General features: G+C 40.4%; 1 protein-coding gene across 5 annotated transcripts in view; it reads right to left on the bottom strand.

Moving 5' to 3' along the window:
* Positions 1–16,672, bottom strand: part of INO80D (INO80 complex subunit D) — a 50,376-nt gene extending 33,704 nt beyond the window's left edge. For 2 of the 5 annotated variants that reach the window (XM_089519335.1, XM_089519340.1), the window contains exons 1-4: positions 16,257–16,672; positions 13,916–14,035; positions 4,552–4,726; positions 1,854–1,994 (exon numbers count right to left, since the gene is read on the bottom strand). The gene's annotated coding sequence lies outside the window, so the exon portion shown is untranslated. Of the gene's footprint in view, positions 1–1,853; positions 1,995–4,551; positions 4,727–9,026; positions 9,093–13,915; positions 14,036–16,256 lie in introns of those variants that run through there. The other 3 variants (XM_089519336.1, XM_089519337.1, XM_089519339.1) reach the window with 3 other exon arrangements.
* Between the last annotated feature and the right edge of the window lie 9,575 nt (positions 16,673–26,247).

Below are 26,247 nucleotides of genomic sequence, written 5' to 3'. Positions count from 1 at the left end.
GGGAAAGATGAGCTACTTCTATTTCTTTCTCTTCTTCTACTGCCTTCCCTCTGTCTGAAGAGCATATCTGTGGGAGGAATGCCATGCTTCCTGCCATATGGCCTTCAAGAGCAGCAGATAATTTGCTGGCAAGAGCTGAAGCTTTCTACTTCAAGGGTGAAGGACCCAGAATTAGAATGGGGTCCAAATATGTTTCAAAGCTTCCAGAGGTCCTCTGGACAACTTGTCTGTAAAGTTTATACTAGGCTAGTCTGATCTGGGTGGCACTATTAGCTCCGTAATGGATGGGCTATATCTGCAGCACTGTTACTGGAATCATGGACCCTTCCCAAGTCTCCATGCAATCTCATGTTCCAGTAAAATGCCAGAGAACACATTACTGGCATTGTCCAATCTTCTAATAACCAAGTGGTATCTAATCTATTTTATTTTATTATAGGCATTTGTTTATTGCTTCTCATCCTACCAGGACTGCCAAGTATACAATATTTAAAACTGGATGAATACAAATGTTTAAAACTGTAAAGAAGTAACAAAAAAGCATTTTAAAAACTTTTCTTTAGAAATAATTCTAAAGTCACAAACAAAACTTGCCTCCCAATTTCCCTGTCCTGTCTAACCATTCTTCTTATCATCTTCTAACTAAGCACAAAAGCTGCAAAACTTGATCAAGTAATTAACACTTTTAACCACCAATTTTACCATTTACCACCATTTATGCAAATTTCTTAACATATACAACTTTGGAAGCGCTTTTCTACTTTAACATGACAATTGGTTGTCAATATATATTTACTAGATGTTTTTCCAGTTTGATGGTAACAATAAACAAGTAAAAGACTTGTCAAGTGGGTAAGAGAGGAAGATTGCAACCTCTTGCAGTGTCTGAACAATGGGCAAGATGCCTGGCCTGTTTTAGATGTTTTTTTAAAAAAATCTAACCCTATTTTTTGTTCCCTCCAATCTGACCACTGCAAGAAACATGTGCTGCCTTCTTAAACCTAAGAGTTGCACTCCACCACCCCAACTCAGACTCCTGGTTTGGGGGAAGCAAAGTTTGCTCCTCTTCTGCAACTCTAGAACTATCTTCAGAAGAGAAGGGCAGGCTCATCATAGAGTATGAGGCCAAGCAATGTCAGAGAGGGTAATGTTTCCTCACATCTCACTATAGCTTTGTTCCCAAGTGAAATGTTCTACTTTTCCCCATAGAGAAGAATGGAAGCCTCTCTCATACAGGAAGAAGTAAAATAATATACCTGCAGACCTAACTGAAGTGGGAACGAAATTTCTATGATGCCCCTGGTGACTCTGCCTATTAAGGATCAAACCTGCTCTTACTTGCATAGACACATGCTACTTAACACATACCACTGTTGCTTGGTCACACAAGGGTGTTATAAGGTGTAGGGTTTTTTTTTAACACAGAGGGAGAGTTGCTGAGTGCTGTTCTTGCATCTGAAGGCCAAAAGGAGTTTCCCCGCCCTTTGATTCCAGGCTTTTGGTTCTTGTCTATTTGTTATCTTTGGGGCAAGTTATTTACAATTTTTGTGTTCTGGAACAAAGTTCCATGACAGATTATTTGTGCTGTTGTTGCCATTAGCAGTTTATACAGTTTTCAATCATATCAGAACAATAACAACATATTTCTCTTTATACTGTCCCATCCCTCTTCTTTCTATCCTTCTCTCTCCCTCTGCCTCTAACTGCCCTAAATACACAATGACAAGGACTGACTGAATCTGCTATAACAGAAATAACAGAAATGAATAAATTAAGCATAACAAACAAGAGAAAAATAAAATAGAGGGAAATGCTATACAATAAAAGTCATTGCTTCTCCCTCTGGTCAGTACCATTCACTGTGACAGCCGTATACTTTGTGAATTTACTTCTGAAAATTCATCTTCATTCTCCTTTTTGATCTGTATCAGTCGCTCACTGGCTGCTTGTACCTAGAGTGCTGACATCCAATGATTCACTGCAAGTTCTAGGATCTGAAAGTCAACAAGAAACTTCATTTTATGAGACCAATTGCTTAGTCACCAAAGTTGCTTTGTAGAGACACATTATATGTAACAATAGCCATGTTAGTACATCACTTTGAGGTAGAATTCCTGGCTAATGCAACCACAATATGAATTATCAGCTTCTGATGCCCAGAGATTGTTTACTCATGTAGTTGGTTAAACAAACTATACATGGACAGTTTTGTCTGCCTCTAAACCTGTGGTTATAGTTTGTTGTGCCCAAATAAGTAAGGGTATATAAGACAGGCTAAATCTGGCTTTTTATAATGGTTTGTTTGGGTACAATAAACATAATTCTAGGGCTGGATATCACATTAAGCTATTCACACCAGGTTTGCTAACCAATCTTGTGGACAGGAGAAACAAAGCAGAGTGAATGGGCTTTGTGAACCACGAAGCAACTTGTTCACAATGTGGTTTAATAAGCCAGGATTTCTGGCAGAAAGTAATGAAATATGGGACATCTCTTAGCTTACTGGCTTTGGGTACCTATCTAAATATGGATTTCCTGCATAACACAGGACACGTTAAAAATCATGTTTGCATGGACTTCTGACTGAAAGGTTAGTACAGATTGAGTCTTCCTTATCCAAAATACTTGAGACCAGAAATGTGATTTTTGGGATTTTGGAATACCTGTATTTGCATATATGTACATAATGAAGTATCTTGGAGATCGGACCCAGGTCTAAACACAACATTCATTTACAGTATGTTTCATATACACCTTAAATTCATAGCATGAAGGCAATTTTATACAATATTTCTAATAATTTTGTGCATGAAACAGAGGTTGTGTACGTTGAACCATCAGAAAGCAAAGGTGTCACTATCTCAGCCATCCATGAAAAAAGTTTTGGCCTTTGGGCTATTTCAGATTTCTAAATTCTGGATAAGAGAGACTCAACCTGTAGTATAGTACTGGGTGGTTCAATTCTGCCTTATATTATTGGATTTAGATTTGTCATCAAAACTAAGAATGGCATCCTATTCAACATTTACAAGATGTTAAACCAGATTTATGATCTCATAACATTTGGATTTCATATTTACAGTTTTTTACATTTATTTAAATTAAAATCCTCCTCAGATTATACAAGTCTATAAGTAAACAAGCAAAATGCTTCAGAATAACTAAGTAAGGAACAAAATACAAGCATGATACTAGTCTGTACCAATCAAATCAAGATGTGATTATTAAAGCTATATCTTTCTCATACATTATATGAGTATTACATCTCCTGATTTTGAATAATGGTTGTTGAGTTTCAAGTTCACAGTTGTTGATTACCAAACACCATGCAGCTTCCTAACTGTAGGGTTTCTGAGGTGTAGCAGACTGAGGCACAGGGAAGTGATGGTGTCAGTACTATCCTAATCGCTAAATATCCAGAAACTGGTGGGAGCCAGGATAAATTGTGTCACTACATTTCATTTTGTTTGTTTGATTTATATCCTGCTTTTCTCCCAAAGCAGTACTATGAAGCTGAAGAAGCTGCATTGTCTATTATCCTAACCCAAGCTGCAGGTACTTAATTTTACCGCTCCCTAAATGTTTCAGGAACCAAATATCTGCTGGACTGCCTCTCACCTCCAAGCACCTCAAGTCATATACCAGTATATTATATATCAAAAAGGGAGGCAGCCCTCTTAGTTTTGGAACACCATAACCATGAAGATCAGGCCTACCAATGCAACTGTTCTAGTGCCAGCTCAAAACCATATTAATTGCCAAGACATTTTAAATTGTCTGATGGGTCTATTTTATTGCTCTTTTTGTTTAAACGATATGTGTCGGAGTGGTTATTATCTTAACAAAATTTTATTATCCCATTATATTGGTACAAACTGTAGCTGAACATGTCTACAAGACATTAAAACAACAACAACAAAAAATAGCTGCTAATATCAGGCTACCTTACTTATATCTATTAAGGCTTATATCTGAGCAAGTAATATTAAAAACATTGGGGCCCACCGGTGGAATAAATGGCTTAGAAAATGGATAAGCTGTCTATCGGTTGACCACATTATAATGTGGAGAAGTGGTTGGGAAGTGATTTGGAAGTCATTTTCTTTTTTAAAAAATATAGGGTATTAAAGCATTTTCTCCTTTTTGTTTGGAGAAATATAAGAAATATTTTTATTTGGGGAAAAAGCTGGAATATGCTTCCTCAGAGCATGGTGAACTCTCCTTCTTGGAGGTCTTTAAGCAGAGGTTGGAGGGCCATCTGTCAGGGGTGCTTTGACTGTGTATTCCTGCATGGAAGAAGGGTGGCTTTGGTGGTCTCTTCCGACTCTAGGATTCAATGATTCTACAAGGTTGAACAAACGCAGAGGTTTTCCAATTGTTATAATTTCTCAAGTGCAAATTATCAATTCAATGCACAAAAATGCATCAACTTTTCAAATAAGCAAAATTCCTGCAAGTATCCACTACATTCTGGAAAATCAACTGGGCAAGCAATGAGAGCTCCTGCTACTAATAATCTTTTAAAACCAGCTTTGGGGGTTAAAAATGTACCTTTAGCACTGTCTAAGATGGGGGTGGGAATCATGCTTCCCTCCAGCAGTTGACTATTACTCCCTTCAGTCCTAGCCAACCAAGCCCATGGTGAATCATGCTAGAAGTCGCAGTTCAATAACCTCCGGAGGGCCACTGATTCCCATTCCTGGTCTGTAACATGCGACACCACTGTCTGAAATGTAATTAATACTGCCATTCATTTTAAGTCTCATACAGGTGCTTACAGTTTTTCAGAATTGTGCACACATTTGTCTCCTGTTAACACCTAAATTTTAATAAATTTTGTGGACTCTCGTGACAAACAAGGCCCAAATATAGGCTTGGAGGAAGAACAGGGAGAAACATTTATAGTGGTTTTCTCAAACCTGTAAAAAGTGCAGGGAAACAGTAGCAGAATTCTTTATAAAGTGACAGAATAAGCAAATTATTGCTAAGTCTAAAATGGAAAGGACAAATATCAATATTTCAAAGAGATTCCTTTGGATTTACCCCCAGACAATAACAATCAGGGATGGCAGCTGATCATACAACCTGGTTACAGAGATCTAGCTTAGGGAAGCATTTATTATAGGTATATGCCAATCCTATGAATAAGAAACCTTAAGAGCTGTGATGTGGTGCTGAAGAAGAGTTCTGAGGATACTGTGGATGGCCAAGTAAACAAACAAATGGGTTCTTGAACATACCAAGCCTGAACCCTCTGTGGAAGCCAGGATGACTAAACTGAGGCTGTCAGAATTTGGCTACATCATGAGAAGGCATGAATCATTAGAAAAGACAATGCTGCTAGGACAGGTAGAAGGCAGCAGAAAGATAGGTAGACCACATGCCTGACAGCTAGACTTGATCAGGGAGGCCATGGGTCTGAAACTGCAGGACCTGAGCAGAGCTGTTGAGCATAGGAAGAACTGGAGATGTCTCATCCGTGAGCCAAGGACAACTCAAGGGCAGTTAACAACCACAAACATCTCCAACTGCCCCCCACTAAGGTCTTGCAGACTCAGGGCTGTAGATCCCTTGACCGAATAGGAAACCATGCCCTACAACTTGTATGCAACAAAATGATTCAGACATTCAGTGGTCCTTATTATGAACAGTTTTACCTAGAAAGACACTATAAATATATTTTAAATAAATAGCAACCTTGCACCTTATTCTGAGCTGCGTGAAGTCAAAATTCAGGAGAAAGGCGAGATATAAATAAAATAAATAAACTTTGAAGAATTTGCCATGCTAAAGTTACCATGACAAAAATCTCTTACGTCACATTGTAAGGATTAGAACTAAAATCATATTACAATGACAGACCTTAATAACTTGTTTTGGAACAAGCTGAATTGCTGTGAGTTGCAGCCATGAGTGTGATATCTTTCCCACCCCATAATCCCTGCTCAGATGCTCTAAGGCAAACCATATGGGGATGGCGAGCCTGCTAGCCCTGTCTCCTCCTTTCTTGTCTCAATCATCCTCCACAATATTTCTGAAGAGGAGAGTTTCTCCTCTGAATGGAGGCACTCCAGATGATCACGAACACTAGAAAACCAGCATAACTGATTACAAGTAGAGCCTCCACAAACAGAAGACTTTCTCATCTTCATGAAGTCACCTTCTATATATGGAAGGCTACAGAAAGGATGATAGAGGTAGGAAACCGCATTGTTCCTCCACATGAGTCCCTTATTTTCATTTCAGATTATTTGAATAGAGCTATAATAGATTTTGTTCAACAGGCAATTGCTCATGTGAACTGACAAACAACTTTTTCTTGTGTGAAGTCAAAGGTTTTCATGGATGGCATCCATAGTTTTTTGTGGGTTTTTCGGGCTATGTGGCCATAAACTCTTCTAGAACATGGCCACATCGTCCGAAAAACACACAAAAAACTTTTTCTTGGTTTGTTGGCTTACACAATGAACCACATAGGAGAAGATACTGGTGAAGATTAAAGACAATGCCTTTAAGTGCAACCATACATGGACACCGGGAGCATGATTACTCTTATGTTTTTGGATCATGGCCTGATCTTATGTTCATTTATAGCTCTATCTTATAGCAGTTTACTCAAGGCATATTAAGCCCTGTGTGATCATTTGGTTTTGTTTCCAAATATGGGCCCAGGAACACAACCCCAATATGAAAGTTAGTTCCCCTGAAACTAATAAGAGTTTTCCACATGTATTTAACATCACGGTGAAAGTGACTCATATCATCTTGCTCTCAGTACTAACTCCCACATATCAGAAAGATGTTAATTTAGTCCCAGAAGCATTTTTCTCATTATCATCTGTAATTCTATATTTGAACACTTCAAACCACTTTTTAAAAATTCTACAGAAGCTAGATGTGACAAAACTGCCCCCATTCTGTCTTTCTATAACTGATATAGTTTTAGAATATGCAGACATGGTAGGCTGGTGGAACCAAAATATTCAGAACCCAAAAAAAGCATATGCTACCTCATTGATAGCAATTAGATAACCCTATTTTAAGAGATCCTTCCCTTCCTCCCCTTAAAACAAGATAACACTCTTTATTTTAGAATATTCTGCTTGCTTACTTCTTTGCAGAACAAAACCTTCAGCTTTAAATTGCCTCTGATTTATAAATTGTAGTTTTTCTTGATTTGGAAGAATAATTACCATTTGTGATTGTTAACTTGTGTGAGTGTGCAGATATCAAATAGAGAACCAGTCTCCCTTGGAAAGGTGGCTCAGTAAATGTGCTTAGCAATGTTGAAGTTTATGAAAAGTGGCTCTGTAATTGTACTTGGTAATGCTGAAGTTTATACAGCAGGAGTGTTTTTTGTAATATTCAACCATATAAAACTGGGGTGGGGTATATATGGCCCTTTACAAGTTGGACTGCAACTCCCATGATTCCTTACCACAGCTATAATATATAGGGCTACTGGGACCTGCAGTTCAACAATATTTAGAGCAGTGTTCCCCAAACTGTGCTATTTAAGGGATTTTGGACTTCACCTCCCAAAATCCCAGACTATTGGCCAACATGGCGGAGGGTTCTGGGAACTGAAGTCCAAAATCCCTTAAAGAGCAGTTTGGGGACCACTGATTTAGAGGGTCACGCTCCTCTCCGTCAATAATACATAATTCATTTCTTATAGCAGCCTTCCCCAGTCTGGTACATACTACAGGTATTGGACTAAAATTGCCATCAACCCCAGCCATTGGCTATACAGTTGTCCCTTCATATTTGCTAGGGTTAGGGGAACAAGACCCCTGTGAATATGGAAAAACCGCATTTTACCTGAAGGATACTTCTCTAGGAATCTCTAGGTCCTCCAGTGCAACTCTGTGGTCAATGTCCAACATACACTGACCACAGAATGGCACTGGAGTAGCTACAAATGGTCTTTCAGTGCAACTTTTAGTTAAAGTTGACCACGGAGTTGCACTGGAGGACCTAGACAGTCCTAGAGAGAACATATTAATGAAATCTGTGAATAATCAAATCCGCAAATATCAAAGCCACAAATATGGAGGAATGACTGTACTAGCTTTAAACAGCAGATGTAGTGCAACACATTTACAGAGAACCAGGTTAAGAAAATCAGTATGTTATGGCTTATGGATCCAAATGGATCCCTGATGGCTCTTGAGGAGTTTCTTGTTTCCTTCCTGTCCAAGTCTTGGTTGATCTCTGGAATAGAGAAATGGAATAGAGGGTGGTGGACACAATTGCGCCTTAACATCCCTGTACACAAAATGGAGCCAAGGGAGCACCCTGGTTCACTAGGGAGCTGGTGGTGATGAAACATGTGGGACAGAGAATGGAGAAATGGTGATGGGTGACTTGGAGCAAGTCTAACCACAGGTAAAAGCGCACTGGAAAGCCTATGCTGTGGCAGTGGCAGCAGCAAAGAAATATTTCTCCACTGCCACCACTGCATCTGCAGAGCTTTCCCAAATTGTCAGGGACCTTTTACATTTTGTCCTACAATAGCAGCATATAAACCACTCCACAGCCCACTGTGAAGAATTTTCATAGCACTTTGCAGATAAAATTGCTCGGATCTACTCTCACTTGTATGTTGTACTAGATATAGGTCTGCTGGATGTAAGCCTTGGGGATATGTTTCAATTTGGGCAACCTGAGATTATAGACAGGATCCTTGAAGAGATAAGAGCTACCACATACATACTGGGCCCATGCCTATCTTGGCTGTTGGTGGATTGGATAAGGGGAGTAGTCAATGTCTTAATACAGCAAGGCAGGTTTCCATCTTGTCTAAAAGAGGATGTGATGAGCCGATTATTTTAAAAAAAAACAATCCTCCCTGGATGCCACTATACTAGAGAACTATCCATCAGTCTCCAATACCCCTTTCTGGGGCAAGGTACTGGAGTGTGTGGTGGCCTCACAATTCCAGGATTCCTGGATGAACCAGCTTATCTACATACATTTCAACCTGGCTTCAGGCCTGTTTATGGGACAGAGACAGCTTTGCTCACCTTGGTAATGATCTTGCAGGCAACTAGATGGGACAGTGTATTTCTGTTGGTTCTGCTGGACGCCTCAACACTTTCAGTACCATTGACCTTTTGGGTTGATTCTCTGGGATGGGGCTCAGAGGCACTATTTTACAATGGCTCTGGTTTTTCTTGTGGGGCAGATTCAAAAAATGGTGCTGGGGGATGCCTGCTTAACACCCTGGCCACTCAGAGCTCATTTCTGTCCCCCATGCTGCTCAATATTTACATGAAACCACTGGGAGATGTCATCTCTCCTTTCCATCTGATCACAAGGAAGTTGTTTCCGTACTAAATCAGTTCTGCTGTCAGTAATCGACTCTATGAGAGCAAACAAACTGAAATTTAATCAAGACAAGACAGATATTCACCTGGTCAGTTGGAAGGCAGATCAGGACACAGGGATTCAGCCTGTGCTGGATGGGGTTACAGTCTGCCTAAAATTTCAGGTTCACAGCTTGGGTATACTCCTGAACTCTGATTTAAGTCTGGATGCCCAGGTTTCAGCTGTGGTCAGGAACACACTGCACATTTAAAACTAGTGTCCTAGCTACACCCATTTCTTGAGAAGCCAGATCTGCCTACAGTGACACATGACTTGATTACACATCATTTGGACTACTGTAACATGTTCTACATGGGACTGCCTTTGGAAACTGTACAGAAACTTCAACAGGTTGAAATTCTGTGGCCATGCCATTGACTAAGGCTGGTTACAAGATTCATGTGATTTACCTGCTGAAACAGATGCAACAGCTACCAGTCTGTTTCTGTGCAAAATTCAAAGTGCTGGTTTTGATCTTTAATGCCCTACAAGGCATAGGTCCAGACTATCTGAAAGACTGTGGGCCCAAATAGACAAGGCCAAAATAAAGCTGCTTTGTGTGACTTTGGAGGTACGCTTTTTAAATGACACATGCATTTTAAGAGGCCAGAAGCTGCGCTCTAGTCCTTAGAACTGGAGTGTGGCTTTGGTGTGGGTCTGGCCTTTTAGGACGCATGCGTCATTTAAACAGCATACCTCCAAAGTCACTCAAAGCAGCTTTATTTTGGCCTGTCAGTTTGGGCCCTGTATCTCCTTATATAAGCCAGCATGATCCTTGAGATCTGTAAGGGAGTGCTTTCTCTCAGTCCCACCACCTTTGCAGGTGCAGTTGGTAAAAACTCAAGAGAGAGCCTTCCCTGTAGGTGCTCCCAAGCTATGAAAATCCCACCCATGAAAGGTCTGGTCAGGAGGCCTTGATTTCCTTGCTGAAGATGTTCTCATCCAGGCAGGCTTTTTGAATTTTAAATACTTTATATACTCATGTATAAGTCTAGAAATTTTAATTTAAAAATTGATCCAAAAAACCTGAGTCAAGCTATCCACAGGACAATGTAAGTTTTGTTGTTGTTAACTGCCCTCAGGTCAATCTCAACTCATGGCAATCCTATTTAAAAAGGATCCATTCTCTGCTGAACGGCAAGAGCATCCAGCCTTTAGCATGAGCACAAACAGTTATGCCTGCTGGAATTTTGTAAGTTCTTTGGCATTGTTTTGTTTTGCTTCATCCTCTAGATCAGTGGTTCCCAACCTGTGGGTCAGGACCCCTTTGGGGGTCGTCTAAGACCACTGGAAAACACCTATTTAATTACAGTTATGAAGCAGCAATGAAAATAATTTCATGGGTTTGGGTCACCACAACATGAGGAACTGTATTAAAGGGACGCAGCATTAGGACGGTTGGGAACCACTGTTTTAGATCCTTTATTATATGCTCCTAAGTTTTACCCTCAACTTATACATGGGTCACATCAAAATCCATAATTTTGGCCCTCAAACCAGCTCTCGATTTATACATGAGGTTGATTTATAGTTGAGTGATGTGCTGTATTTTTAAAATCCTTACTGGACTCTTCACTAGTACCATATTCTGGTACTTTTTAAATCTTTAATGGAACCATGTTTTTAATAATGCTCTTAAAAATATTATTGTTTAATTCTTTTTTAACTTTTATAAACTAGTGTTTTAGCTTGATCTTTTTAAATTATTTATTGCAAGCTGCTTTGAATCTCATCTTGGGAGAGAGTCGGGATATAAATTCAGTAAATGAAATGAAAAATAAATACATCACATAGCAAACTCTAATGAGATTAGTTGAGCTAGCAGAGACATCCTGTGGAGGCAAATGCTACTCCTGCAGTAGGGCATAGTGGTCAGCACCCAATCTTCTATATGAGATAACGAAGAGCTGTCTCACTAGATATCTATCAGTGTTTTTTATAGTTATATTTCTGTTCACAAAGTTAAACCTAAGTGCTTGATGATCCTGTCAAATCAGATAGGATTGGGTTTGGTACTACCACTTTATAGCTCTGTTCCTTCTGTAGTTTCACAAGATGCTGTTGCATTCTGAACATTTCTGGACTGGTGAAAATACTATAACTCATATCATTGCTTGAACCAAAATGGACTGCATCTGATTTTATAAACACTTCCCTCTCTCCCACCCACTATCTCTGCAAAGCGGACCACACAAATATGGACTGGCTTAAATACGAACACTTCAGTTTATTCAGATTGCTGATTGGTCTGCTGGACAAAAGGTTTACTGATACACCTTGACCAAAAGCTACTTTCCCTAATCTGGAACAGAAGCCCTGCTCAAAATTAGATATTCTATTATCAGACTAATATTTGGTAGAACATCTAACATTAGACTTATGATCTGTTTACAAGGATATCCAAGAAAGATACCGGAAGTACATCCTTACTGAAGTTCAGTGCATGTTCCTATTTTTAATATTATATATGCAATTCTATCCTAACATGTTACTTAGAAATAAAGTTTACTTATTTTAATGGAACCAGGTGCCAAATATTTCAATGTAAAGGAGAGAAATGCTATATTTTAGTCACCTGTTGTTACATAACAAGCAACTGAATATTGAAATAGTCGCCCCTCCATTTTCGCGAGGGATCCATTCCAGACCTCCCCCCACGTGAAAATGAAAACTGCCGATATTGAAGTTACATTGGCTTGAATGGCAGTGCATACCCACAGGTGCCCCGTTTTGTCCCCTTCCATTTGCCGCTTGTGCATAAGGAAGGGACGCAGATCCCAAGTCTGTGAAAACGGAGGTGTGACTGTATTTCAGAAATGGCAAGACACATTGTAAATTCCGGGTAGCAGGAAGCTTCTCCTCTGGCAAGCACTATGTATACTGACGGCACTGCATAAATAATGCATGTTAAAAGTCAAAGACAAGTTGATTTCTCCCCTGACCATGTAAGGATGCCTGTTTGAAATGGTATTAATGTTGCAAAAAGTAAAGATTAGGCTACAGACAAAATTGCTCAAAGAAGGGGCGGGAAGTATGTAGGTCCCCAGACATCACTGGACTGCAAATCCCTGCAGCTTTAATCAGCATAGCGAATGGTGAGGAATGCTGGGTGTTATCATCTAATATCATTTGGAGGACTGAAAGAGCCAGTGTGGTGTTGTGGTTTGAGCACTGGACTAGGACCCTGGAGACGAGGGTTTGAATCCCTATATACCAACTCACTAGGTGATCATGGGCAAGTCACACTCTCTCAGCCTCAGAAGAAGGCCATGGCAAGGCCCCTCTGAATAAATCTTGCCAAGAAAAGCCTGTGGTAGGTTCACCTTAGGGTCGTCATAGATGGGAAACGACCTGAAGGCACATAACAGCCACCACATTCCCCACCTCTGCTTATATTATTCTAAGACCTGAGAGTGCTGGAATATGAGAGTGAGTTACAGCTCTGAATTGTCCTCATAACGGGATGGCTGGATGAATGCACCACACAAAACATACTTGAATTCAACCTCTCTGTCAGGACAAATCAAGGAGTCGCATAGACAATACCAGTCATTCATTGGTTATCTCATAAAAGTTGAGCTCATGCATTTGAGTCCTGCACATCCAAATGAGCTTTAATTCTGCATGTCTACTCTGAGTACTTGCAAACATGCAATGTTGTTTTAGCAGATTCCCAACTCCTCTGTTTAAGAAATAGTCTGACATGTGGCTCAAAAGGCTGCAGTCAGAAAAACCCCTTGCCTGCACAGAACTGACCCATTGTTCTTTGAATCCAGGTCAACCATGGAGGACATTAATATATTGTCATCACATGAACTTAAAGAATCTTCCTTAATAATGACCAGGCCATATGGCTCTTGCATATCCATGAGTTGATACAATTCATCCTCAAGGACTTCACTGCACCTATGTAATTCCACTGATCTATCTAAAGAGAATTAACAGGTTCATTGTTGAAACTAACATATTTTATTCATTTATTAGTTTGCAGAATCTGCAATAACTTATTCCTTTTACACACCAATACTGATCACCGAACCCATACAACAATCATGTATATAATACTATGTACGATCTTTTTTGATCAGAATGGAAACTACAGTCAAGAAATAAGCCAATGACTAGGAATGGGAAGGGCTGGAATATGAGAGTGAGTTCCAGCTCTGAATTATCCTCACAATGAAAGTACTAGACAATATCCTAAAGTGCAAAGACATTCAACTGACCACTAAAGTTAGAATCATGCAAGCTACTGTATTCCCCATCACTATGTACGGATGTGAGAGCTGGACAGTAAAGAAAGCAGATAGAAAGAAACTCATTTGAGATGTGGTGCTGAAGAAGAGTGCTCGGGATACCGTGGACAGCCAAAAAGACAAACAAGTTGGTCATATCATAATGTTAAGCCCAAACTCTCCCTGGAAGCCAAGATAAAGAAACTGAGGCCATCACATTTTGGCCACATCAAAAGAAGACATGAATCACTGGAAAAGACAATAATGTCAGGGAAGGGGAAAGGCAGCATAAAAAGAAGAAAGCCACATACCAGATGAATAGACTCAATTTGGGAGGTCATGGGCATGGATTTGCAGGATTTAAGCAGAGAAGGTGAGGACAGGGGGTCTTGGAGATGTCTCACTCACAGGGTCGCCATGAGTCGGGAACACTTGAAGCAGTTAACAACAAAAAGCAAATGTCATTTTATTTCTTTATGGGGCCAACACACTCTGATAGTGATAGTCCACAACTTCAGTTTTACCAAATCAAAACATGGGCAATAAATACACATACATAGATCCACACACATATACTGTCAGTTTTTCGGTATGCAGCCATGTGCTGGCTGTGTGCAAGAAACCCTACTTTTGTAAACGAGGTGTACTGCAAAGGATGAGTTCCTCGATTCTGATCAAAATGATATAGATAAATGAAGGGTGTGTGTGTGTGTGTGTATACACACACAGAAGTGGGGCCTTCATGCACCAAACCTTCATATACACATAAACACAAATATATAAATGAGGTGTATTGCAAAGGATGGTCTCCTTGGTTCTGATCAAAAGGCTATATATACAGTTGGCCCTTAGAACTTGCAGGGGATCTCTTCCGGACACCACCACCCTGCGAGTTCCAAACACTGCGCGTATTAAAGCCCCATAGTCTTCAATGGGGTGCCATAGGCATGTGCCCCATTGCTGTTAATGGTGGTCAACCCTCAATGGATTTCCAAGTCCGTAGATCTCAAGTCCACGGACTTGGAGGGGTGACTGTGTGTGTATGTGTGTGTGTATGCATGCAAATATGTATTGCAAAGGATGATCTCCTTGGTTCTGAGTAGAAGTGTGTGTGTATATATATGTATATGAGGTGTATTGGCAAGGATGAGCTCCTCGGTTCTGATCAAAAGGATACATACATAAATGAGATGTGTGCGCATATCAATAAATGAGGTGTATTGCAAAGGATGATCTCCTTGGTTTTGATCAAAAAGCTACATACATACATGAGATGTTTGAGATGTATTGCAAAGAATGGTCTCCTTGGTTCTGATCAAAAGTGTGTACAGTCGTCCCTTGGAACTGGTGGGAGATCTGTTCCGGAGCACTCCACGAGTTCCAAATCTTGCGCACATTCAAGCCCCATAGGTTCAAATGCAGGCAGACACCCCATTTCAAGTCTGTGGACTTGAGAGAGGCGACTTTACATATATATACACACATACATACGTGTGTGTGTGTGTATAGATAGACAGATATTGCAAAGAACGCTGATCACAAGGACACGCATGTATATATCTCCTTTTGACCGGAACCAAGGAGCTCATCCTTTGCAATGCACTCCACTTACAGAAGTGTGGCCCTTCATGCACCAAACCTTCAGCACACGGGCTGAACACTGACCAAAAGTGACAGGACCTGCTGCTGCTGCATGGGGCAAGAGTGGGATATGGTCAAACCCAAAACAAACCATTTCTAAAGCCAAGAGAGGGGGCTCTTCCTAATTGGGGGGTTTTGCAACCCCAAGTATAAGCCATGCGCCCTCCACTTCAACCCTTTTGCCAGTGCCCAGAAGGGGCCAAGGAAAGTTTCCTCCCTTCCTGGGAAGTTTTAAACCCCAATCCCCCCAAATGGGCTCCTGAGAAAGGGCTGGGAGGATACAGAAGAGACCCCCCCAAAAAACCCACACCTATACAAACACACACACACAATGAGCGTGCCTTTTAGGAGTTGTGTTATGAAAAAGGAAGCCTTTTAGGTGCTGCATTAGAAAAACAACCCTGCAATATATAAATAAATGAATCAATGGGGGATTTATCTGAGGATCAGGGGCGCCTGAGATGAAACTTTGGAGGCCAGTGGCGAGGACGAAACTGGGTTCAAAAGCTGGACTGAAACAACACTACTAATACTATTACTATTACTATTATTATTATTATTATTATTATTAAAATAAACAATATTTGGGTTCAATCGTTCCCTTGGTGCCCCTCTGCCCCATCCCAAAGCCCCCTTTCCCCCTCACACCCATAGCTTCCTCCATCTCCTCCTCCTCCTCCTCCTCCTCCGTCGAACCCCGAAGCCGGACCCCAGGCCGCGCCAGGAGGAGCAGGACCCTCGGGGCCCGGCGGGGAGGAGCCCACAACAAGGCCGCGCTGGATCGGGGCCTACTTTTTCCCCCGTCCTCCTCCCTCTTCTTTTATGAGGAGCCCTCTATTTCGGGGGGAGGTCCCCTGTCCCTCCCCCCCAACAGGCCCCGAAACCCCTCCGAGGCCTAGCGCGCCCTTTCGAATCCCCGGCCTCGCGTGGCGCGCGCGGCCGCCTCCCTCGCCCCGCCGCGCGGCCTGCCTCTCTACGCGAGCCCGGGGATGGAGCCCGGGCCTAGCTTACCTTTCCGGCTGCCTTTTTAAAAAAAACCTCCCCCTCTCGGCCGTCTGTCTCTCCCTCTCTCCCTCTTCTCCCCCCTTCCTCTCTGTTGGGCTGGGAGAGCGGCGTTTCCTCCCAGTAGTAGAAGGGGCTCTGTCTTCGGAGCAGAGGAGGGCGGTCGTAGACTCGTAGTCGTCGTCGTCTGCCCCTCGGGCTGCGAAGAGGGAGGCCCAGAGATCCCGCTCTCTCTCTCTCTGGAGGAGAAGAAGAAGGAGCTTGGCTGGGGAGCCCTACTATTACTATTATTATTACTATTACTATTAAAAAGTGCTGTGAGGGTGTCTGCGGCGGGAGTAGGGGGTTATGAAGGGGGAATCCCTGAATATATATATATATAATTCCCCAGCAAAGAAGGAGGCAGGGCTGCCGCTCAAGGAGAGCTCCCAGCTCCGACAGCACCACTACAGGCACCGAGAGGACATAGCACCAGAGACAGGCTCCGTCCCGGGCCCCAAGAAACGACAACCTCCCGACCATCTTGGAGGTGGACAGGGAAGGAGGACAAGGATGGAGGAGGAGGAGAAGAAGAAGGAAGAGGAGATGGTGGTGAAGAAAGCAAAGAGCATAACAGAAGAAGGAGAAAGGAGGAGAAGAAAGAGGAGGTGGTGGTAATAAGGATGGAGAAAGTGGTGCTAGGAGAGGGAGAGAGAAAGGACATGCTTTGGAAGAGGAGGCAGGAATGGTGGTGGAGGTGGAAATTTAGGGTTGCCATAATTGTGGAAAGAAAGCACAGAGCCTTTTTGTTAAGTGTGATTATATTGTGTTAGAAGACTCTATCATATATACTGTAGAGTATAGAGGTCTTGTAGCCCCTTTGAGACTGACTGCAAGAAAGGAGTTGGCAGCATCAGCTCTCCTAGACTTAAGCTTACTTCCTCAGATGCTTTTAATATTATTATTGTTGTGTAGAGATGTCTTGTATCCGCTTTGAGACTCACTGGAAGAAGTTGGCAGCAGGAGCTTTCCTAGATTTCACTCTACTTCCTCAGATGCAATTGCTGTTGCTGTTGTTGTTATTTAGAGAGGTCTTGTAGTCCCTTTGAGACTGACTGAAAGAATGAAGTTGGCAACATGAGCTTTCCTAGACTTAAGGCTAGTTTCTCAGGTGCTCTTGAGATTGTTATTATTGTGTAGAGAGATCTTGTAGCCCGTTTAAGACTGACTGCAAGAAAGAAATTGGCATCAGGAGCTTTCCTATGATTCAGCCTACTTCCTCAGATGCATTTGGTATTATTATGTAGAGACATCTTGTAGCCCCTTTGAGACTGACTGCAAGAAAGAAATGGGCAGCATGAGCTGCCCTAGGCTTCAGTCTACTTCCTCAGATGAATTTGGTATTGTTATTATGTAGAGACATCTTGTAGCCCCTTTGAGAAAGACTGAAAGGAAGAAGTTGGCAGCATCAGCTATCCTATACTTTAGACTACTTCTTCAGATGCATTTAGTCTTTTTTTTAAGGCATCTTTTATAGAAAGGTGGGTCTGGATGGACATGGAAAAGAATGAAGGAAGTGTTTTTATCCACACAGAGAGACACACAGATAATAATACCATCTGGAGCGTACTTAAAAAGGTGGAGTAAAAAAAAAAAGTGGAGTATTTTAATAAGTTGCTCTTCAATATTATTGTTGTTGTTGCTTAAATTTTGTTTTAAAAGGCAGTGTGGAGTCTCTTTCTCACCCTTCATCTCTGTACTTCAGTGTAAACTTCACAATTTGGTATGAAAAAGAGATCTTGCATCGCCCTTGAGACTGACTGACTGAAAGAAAGAAGTTGAGAGCAAGAGGTTTCCTAAACGTCCGCCTCCTTCCTCCAAATGGATATGTTGTTTTTCTTTTAACTTTGGTGAGAGTTGTGAAAATGTGAGGGTAAGCTTTCGTGGCATTGCTATTGTTTCTGTGCAGGCAAGCTGAAATGGATAAGAGGTTTGTATATAAATTTGCGGGTGCCATCTCAGTAACCAATGTGGCTGCTACCCCTGGGTACAGTTGATAAGGGATGTGACTCTGGCAAGGCTGGATCTCCCTGGTACCTCTGAAGGTATGTTAATCCAACGTCAAGGGGGGAAAAGATGGTTGCATGCGATCCAAGATGATGTTTTCATAACTTCATAACTTGGTATGGAAAATGGATCTTGCAGCACCTTTTGAGACTGACTGACTGACTGACTGAAAGAAAGAAAAGAAAGAAAGAAAGAAAGAAAGAAGTTGGTAGTATGAGCTGACCTAGACTCCAGCCTCCTTCCTCCAATTGCATGCTTTTATTTTATTTCGGTAAGAGTTATGAAAATGTGAAGGTAAGCTTTCATGGCATGGCTGTTGTTTCTGTTCAAGCAAGCAGATATGGATAAACAGTGATCAGTTGTGGTCAAGATGGTTACCCCCTGGATACAGTTGATAAGGGCAAGACTGCATCTAGCAAGACTACATCTGTCTGAAGGTGCGTTAATCCGACTTCAGGTGGGGAAAAGATGGTTGTTTTACCATCCACGGTGGTGTTTTTGGGAAAGGCAAAGATTAAATCTTTGTTTGCAACTGTGCAACGTGGCAGGCAAAAAAAATTGCTTTCCATACTTTCAAGGGTAGTAATGGAGCTTTAAGATATTTACAAAGTACTTTACAAGTATTGGGGCCATTTAAGAAAGAATAATCTTTTAATTTGTATGTGTGTTGTATCACAAGTCTCAGCATCTTTCATAGTTGAGCCACTTTATTGTAGGAAGCCTTTTCAGAAACAAAGGTAAATGTTCATCATGGGAGACCCTGATTGATTCATTCTCAGTGTTTATGTCCATGTTAGAGAGGCAGAATGTATGTAAAATATATATCATTACCAAAGACTAGTGCATGGTATACTTCTTATGGTGTCCTATTCAGCTTAACCTTATATAGTGTTGACACTTAGAAAACTGTTGACAAATTTTTGTTGTATTTCAGTGTTATTTTTTAACTGAAAATTAGCTAAAGTATTGTGGCTGAGGCAGTAGATCGAGTGCGGTAGTTTTAAACTAGCATTACCTGTTTAATGATAGTCTTGGTTGTCAGCTGAGGCGTTTCAACACAGAGATTTCATATTTCAGAATGTCTCTGAGGAGTCATTTCAGTTGTTGTCCAAATGCTGAAAAGTTTTGTCGCTTTTAATATATCTTGACAAATATGTATATTTCATTGTATTGGCCAGCCAGTGCTAAACTATTCAGAATTAATTTCCATTGAAAATTCTTTCCATGCCAAATATGCTTTAAAAGGTACACTTGTCCCTCCACATTTGTGGCTTTGACTTTTGTGGATTTGATTATTCATGTATTTTATTAATATGCTATCTCTGGGAATATCTAGGTTCTCCAGCGCAACTCTATTGTCAATTTCAACCAAAGGTCACACTGAAAGACCTAGAGATTCCTAGAGGGAACAAACCACTATGCATGTGTAGCTCCTCCAAGGCAATTCTATGGTTAATGTCTAGCAGATGTTGACCACAGAGTTGCACTGGAGGACCTAGAAATTCCTAGAGAGGTGTTCTCTCAGGTAAAAACATGTTTTTGTTGTTTGTGGTTTTTCCACATTCACGGGGGTTTTGTAGATGCATGGCAAGCAAAAGCCTCTACAAAAGTCATGTAGCTGCAAGAGGGTCTGTCCTGCTGAATATCCTACTCAGGCAGGCAATTTTCAAATGAGATGGGCATTCAGATGGTCAAGCCCTAGACTGTTTAAATCCATAAAGGCTAAAACCAATGCCAGAAAATTGAGGTCAGGAAATAATTGGCCACCAGTAGAGATGCTTTTAGGATTGGAAGAAAATGATCATGATAGCATGTACTTACCTACCATATTGGAGTTAGTATACAGAGAGTGGAGGAGGGCAGGATTACAATATGTTTCCATGAAGTGTAATATATTTTTTAAGAGAGGCTTCTTTCATAGAAATGTGGAACAGAATATTAGATATCATTTGAAGTTCAGATGCAACTTAACATGGGAAAACAGAATATTTTGGTGCCACATGTTACAGCCATTGGCATCCATCATTTGTAGCTCGAAGCCAACTGGATTTGCACATCATGATAAACCAGCATTATAGAGTTACCCTGGCTTATCCAGCAAAAGTATCATGCCGGTGAATGTCACCCAGTTACTCTTGCAACTGGGGCAGCTAAACAAGCCACAGACTTTCCCTCAGTGGTTTGTGTAGCTGTTTGCGCCTCTGCTTGCAGGGAAATCATCTGCCATGCACCAGCACACTGGCTGTCCCACAAACCAGTAGTTTCTAGAATTCTAGCTTGTTGTGACAGCTGAGCACAGAATGTACTGAAATAGTCCAGATACGCTCAAGATCACTGTTGTTGGGTCAGTCTGACTCATGAATGGTCACAAATATTGCACTAAAAGTAGTAGTGCAAATGCACTTGTTTTAAAAGGTCTTAATTCTGTATTTTAATTGCATTTAAAATAACTGTATGTTTATATATATTTTTATTTATATCTCTTAATTTGTAAACCCCACCCCAAGTTCCAGGCATGATGTAAATACAGTACAATATCAATGGTTCTTGTGGGGATGGTGCTGTAGCCATAGACTATAAGTCATGGGCCAGAAAGTAAAAGGCTGTGAAAGGCCTGAAAACCAGTAAATTCCCAATTCCTGTTTTAGCTGAGGTCTAAAGACATTTCCACCGAAAGATATTAAGACAGAAATCCTGTACATATTTACCTGTAACAGAACTGATGGACTTACGTTGATAAACATGCTTACTATCAAAGTGATGTGGGTTTTCCAGAAAAAAAGTAGAACTGGAAAATCCTCCACAAAATTTTATAGTGCTGAATATGATATTATCTAATTTAGCATGTTTTATTTAAATACTGTATTCAAATGTATGTAATGCTTTGTGGAAATTATCTTATTAGAATATTTGTCATAACGTAAATGAAATAAAAATCACTATACCTGCCCACTGAGATGCTGTGGTGATACATTCATGGAAAGTCTCTCCCTAACTCAAAGCACCTAGGCCTTAAAGAACTGTGATTACAGTCTGATTGTCATGGATAGTAGGGAAGAAGTGTCTGCCTTGTACCACTTCAGACTGTGATCCAAGTCCTGTTGCGGTATCACTCTGGTGTAGTGGCTGGTTCTGCCAGCAGATGTTCTTTTAACAGGCTTGTCTAAGGAGCTATCTTTCAGCCAGGGATTCTCTTCAGTACAGTGATTTGCAACCTTCCAAGTAGCATAGTCAGGCCCTGCTGTCTTTTAACTCCTGATGCTTCTGTTCTCTCCTCTGTCTGGCAGAGTTATGCCAGCAGAGCCTTCTGCTTTGCCAGTTCTCAACAGGATTCCCTCCTATAAGGTAAGAGTTCATGTAAGTGAATCCTCTTTCATATAAAAAATAAATTTCTGCACTTAGAAGGTGAGCATGTTACAACAGTTACATTAAAATTCTCCCTAATTATCTAGGGTTTTCTTTTCTTTTTTTTAATGTGGAGGGAATATTTTATGGAACAGCATTCAATTCTAAAATATTAATGGCCCACCTGCAATCTGAAGTGTTATATCTCAAGCACAGTGTGTGTCCAAGGTGAATATCGGGGTGGGATTGGAATGGCCTGTTTTTCTATTATTGGGTTGTATAGTTGTTTTGAAATTCATTTTTAAATCTAGAATGCCCTTTTGAACTTTGTTTTTAAATAGTAACCATACAATCATATAGACTACTTTTAAACATGGAAAATGATGCTTGCAGAATTTCTGTCATGCTGTAGACACTCCAGGTTTAATGGGAGATGCATGTTTTTGATCCTAGGCATATATTTACAAAGTTAATCCTTTCCAAACCTTATGGTGTTCACTATATTTTTCATAGACCAACATGATGGAATCAAACACTAAGATAAAGGCATTGAAAACAATTCTGCAGATACTTTGTTGGGAAGAACTCCCATTGAACTCACTGGGACTTATTTTTGAGTAAACACTTAAAGGTTCTCCCTGTAAATGTGGTTGTATAACTTCTATATCTCAGAGAGGAACCAGGTCCAACATATTTACTGAACTTGATGTATAGAATCTGGAATTGCCTTTATGGTTATGGAGTTCTGCTCTTCGGATACTACTTACTAATAGTTTAGTTTCTACAATATTCAGTGTTGAGCTTCACAGCTGCCATTCTTGGTACAAATGTCAGACGTGTTAATTGTAGATTATCAGAAAAATTCCTTCTCTCAGGCTTACACATCTTATTTAGGTATAATGGCTAAATAAAGGATGTCCTTATAAAATGCCGTTTCATATATTTTGCAGCTTCTCAGCATATAAAATAAATATACACACACACATGTATACACATGGCAATTCCTGAATTAATCTGATCTACAAATGAGATTCATAGTAATCCCCTGTGCATGTGACTTCCATGTGGTAATCTGTATAGAAGGGGCTTTTGTAGAAAATAATAGCATAGCAGTGATCCGGAAGAGAACAGAATTGTCATAATGAAAGCAGAAAACAGAAAGGAGGCATCCATTTTCTATACTAAAAAGAGATTAAGTGGTTCTGCTATTAGGAAGGTAGAGGAAATACTCCATTAGAATATTGGGTCACTTCTATAAATAAAGAAAAGCCACACTGGGTAAACTCTAAGCAGGTACGGACAGATGAAACTCTTTAAGCCTCGCACCCTCAGAACATCCGGGCAGCAACTCCTGAAGGTGCCTGGGGCTAGGTTGGCTGCTACGGCCAGAAGATCTTTTTCCACAGCTGCTCCAGCCCTCTGGAATACGCTGCCCACGGAGCTCCGCTCATCCACCACCCTGGCCCAATTTAGGAAGGGTTTAAAAACCTTCCTATTTAATCAGGCATTCCCCGACTAAAACATCCTGTGGGCCTCCCTCCTCTCTCGTGGCCGTGAGGTTGGGCTAATGGGGGTTTTTTATTGTTTTTTATGGATTGATATTATTGTGTCTGTTTTTAACTTTGTACTCTGTCTGCGCGCTTCGGTGCATTTTGTTAGCCGCCCTGATCATTCGGAAGGGCGGGGTATAAATAAAAATTTTATTTATTATTATTTAAGCAGGTGAGGATGGGTGAAAAGCAAAAATAAAAGGGAGCAGAAATAAGATCAGAACCTAGGATCAGGTGTTCCAATGACTTGTGCAGAGGACAAAGAAAATTATAACAATCAATGCAGAGAAACAAGATGACAACAAAAAAGGAAGAACAAGGGACCTCTTCCACAAGATCAGAGAAATCAAAGGGAAATTTAAACCAAGAGAAGGGATGTACTACAACCAGCAGAACACACTGCATGATCACGAAGAAACAGTGGAAATAACGCATTGAAGAATTATATAAGAGAAATGAAAAGATGACCAATTCATTCAAGGAAGAAGCATTTGAAGCTAAGCCCAGAGTTTTGAAAAGTGAAGTGGAAACTCCACTCAAAGCATTGGGGAGAAATAAATCACCAGGAACAGATGGTATATCAATAGAGCTATTTCAAGCTATACAAATAGAATCTATTCAAATTCTAATATCTCTGTCAACAAATATGGCAAAGACCCACAAACTAGAAACACACAATATACATTTGAGTCCCCAAGAAAGGTGACACTATGGATTGCAGTAACTAACTAGACCATTGAATTACTCTCTCATGCAGGCAAAGTGCTGCTCAAAATTCTACAACAAATGTCATCACCATTTATGGAGCAAGAAACATTAAATGTCCAAGCTGGGTTCAGAAGAGGAAGAGGTGTGAGGGATCATATTTCAGACATATTAGATAATAGAGCACAAAAAAAATTCAGAAGAAATTCAGACTGTGGTTTATAGATTATAGCGAAGCTTTTGATTATGTAGGTCATGAAAAGCAATAGATTGTTTTTAAAGAAACAGATATGCCACAGCATTTGATTATCCTAATGTGTACCTTATACTCAGGACAGGAGGCCACCATAAAGACAGAATATGGAGAAACAGAATGGTTTCCAGTTGGCAAGGAGACAGTTGAACATTAAGAAAACAAAATGATTTATACACATTTAAAATAGACAGTGAAGGCACTTACAAAGATTGGCTCAGTCATTAATCAGAATGGAGACTGCAGTCAAGAAATCAGAAAAGGACTAGGACTTGGAAAAAGGACTATGAAAAAACGGCAAGATCATGAAGTGTAAAGCTGCATTGAATACTAAAGTTAGGATTGTTCATGCCATCATATTTCCCATTTCTCTGTATGGTTGTGAAAACTGGCCAGTGAAGAAACCTGGAAAAAAAGGCAACTCATTTGAAGGAGAGTTCTGAGGATACTCTGGACTGTCAAAAAACAAATAAATGGGCCCTAGAGAAAATCAAGTCTAAACTCTTCCTGGAAGCCAAGGTAACTAAACTGTTGTACTTTGGCTACATCATGAGAAGAGTCATGGCTCACTAGAAAAGACAATGATGCTTTGCAAGGTAGAAGACCTGAGCAGGGCTATTGACGACAGGGTGACTTGGAGGTCTCTCATTCATAGGGTCATCATAAATCAAAATCGACTGCGGTTAGAAACAACCCATACTACATGATGCAGTGATGTGGCAAATATAGGGGAAGAGAATCAGAAAAGCAGCAGTACCCACTTATTGGGTTGGTATATTTTGTATAGTATGTGAAAAGTTACTGCTGTGCTACTGGCTGCTTTCAGGGAAATGTTTCTGAAAATTAAATGAAATAAGTGTTAACTTCCTAGATAGAATTATGGTAATGCCAAAAATAAAAAATAAAAAGCAAGATAACAGATCAGCTATTGAGAACCCTGGCTTCTCTTGAGTTTCCTTCCCCTTCTCTTACCACTTGAAAATGTGAATATAACATTTCTGTAAGGAAGCTGGTAACTTCTTGGAAAAAGTTCCTTACCCTCATTTAAGCTGAAGTACTTTACAAATGGGTCCTAGAGCAGATCAAGCCAGAAATCTCTGTGGAAGGCAAGATGACAAAACTGAGGCTGCCGTACTTTGAACATATCAGGAGAAATGAGGACTCAATGAAAAAAATGATGCCAGGAAAGGTGGAGGGAAGCAGAAAGAGAGGAAGGCTACAGGCTAGACGGATGGGCTCTATTAGGGAGGTTGCAAATATAGGTTTGCAGGAATTAAGCAGAGTAGTGGAGGACAGGGAGTCTTAGATGTCTCATCCATAAGGTCACCATGGGTTGGAGTTGACTTGAGGGCAGTTAACAACAAAAATTTAGCATGGCCTCTTCTTTTGACAGGGTCTAACATTGCTTCAGGGTCCCGTTTTAAATGCCTGCAAGTAAATTTATTTCCCCACAGGGCAGAGAAGGCCAACCTAAGAATGAATAGATGGCATACAGAGATGAATGCAGTACAACAACTGCTACTAAGTGTAATATGAAACAATGGTGCATGCCTTGGAGAAGCAGGAACTATCCCATCAGAGCAGCTGAAATGTGAACTTCAGTTAGGCATCCCCACCACCACCACTAAGTTACAGTCCATATTTAACAGTATTTATGTACTTTGTGGACATACCATGTTACTATCAAATCAGACTATAGCGCTAAATAGGAAAATTTAAGAAATTGTCTGCCCACAGATAAGCCTAGCAATAACTTATGTCAGCAGTAATACATTTTTTCATGTCTAACATATACAGCATGTACCATACAATCAATTCTTTCAGTTTCTTTAGTTTTTTGGGATTGAGGAAATTTTATCAGTTTTTACACAAAGTAGTTCTCTATGAAAATCACCTAATTCTTTACATTTTGTTCTTTCATTGAGTAGCTAGCTGATCAAGAAATCATACTAAGAAGCATTTTCATCACAGCCAGTAGAGGTAATTTAAATCCAGTTTGATATTTTAACAGAATAAAGTCATCAGTACATTTATTTGCAATCATGTTCAATAATCTAATTATCAACTCATTTAATTTTATTAGCCTGCAGAGTTAAATCAT

Source organism: Sceloporus occidentalis, unplaced genomic scaffold (assembly GCF_023333645.1).
Source record: "Sceloporus occidentalis isolate IW3139 unplaced genomic scaffold, rSceOcc1.0.p SCAF_4, whole genome shotgun sequence".
NCBI classification, from domain to species: domain Eukaryota; kingdom Metazoa; phylum Chordata; class Lepidosauria; order Squamata; family Phrynosomatidae; genus Sceloporus; species Sceloporus occidentalis.
The sequence above is the reverse complement of the archived record's forward strand: the minus strand, read 5'-3'. Positions and strand labels throughout refer to the sequence as shown.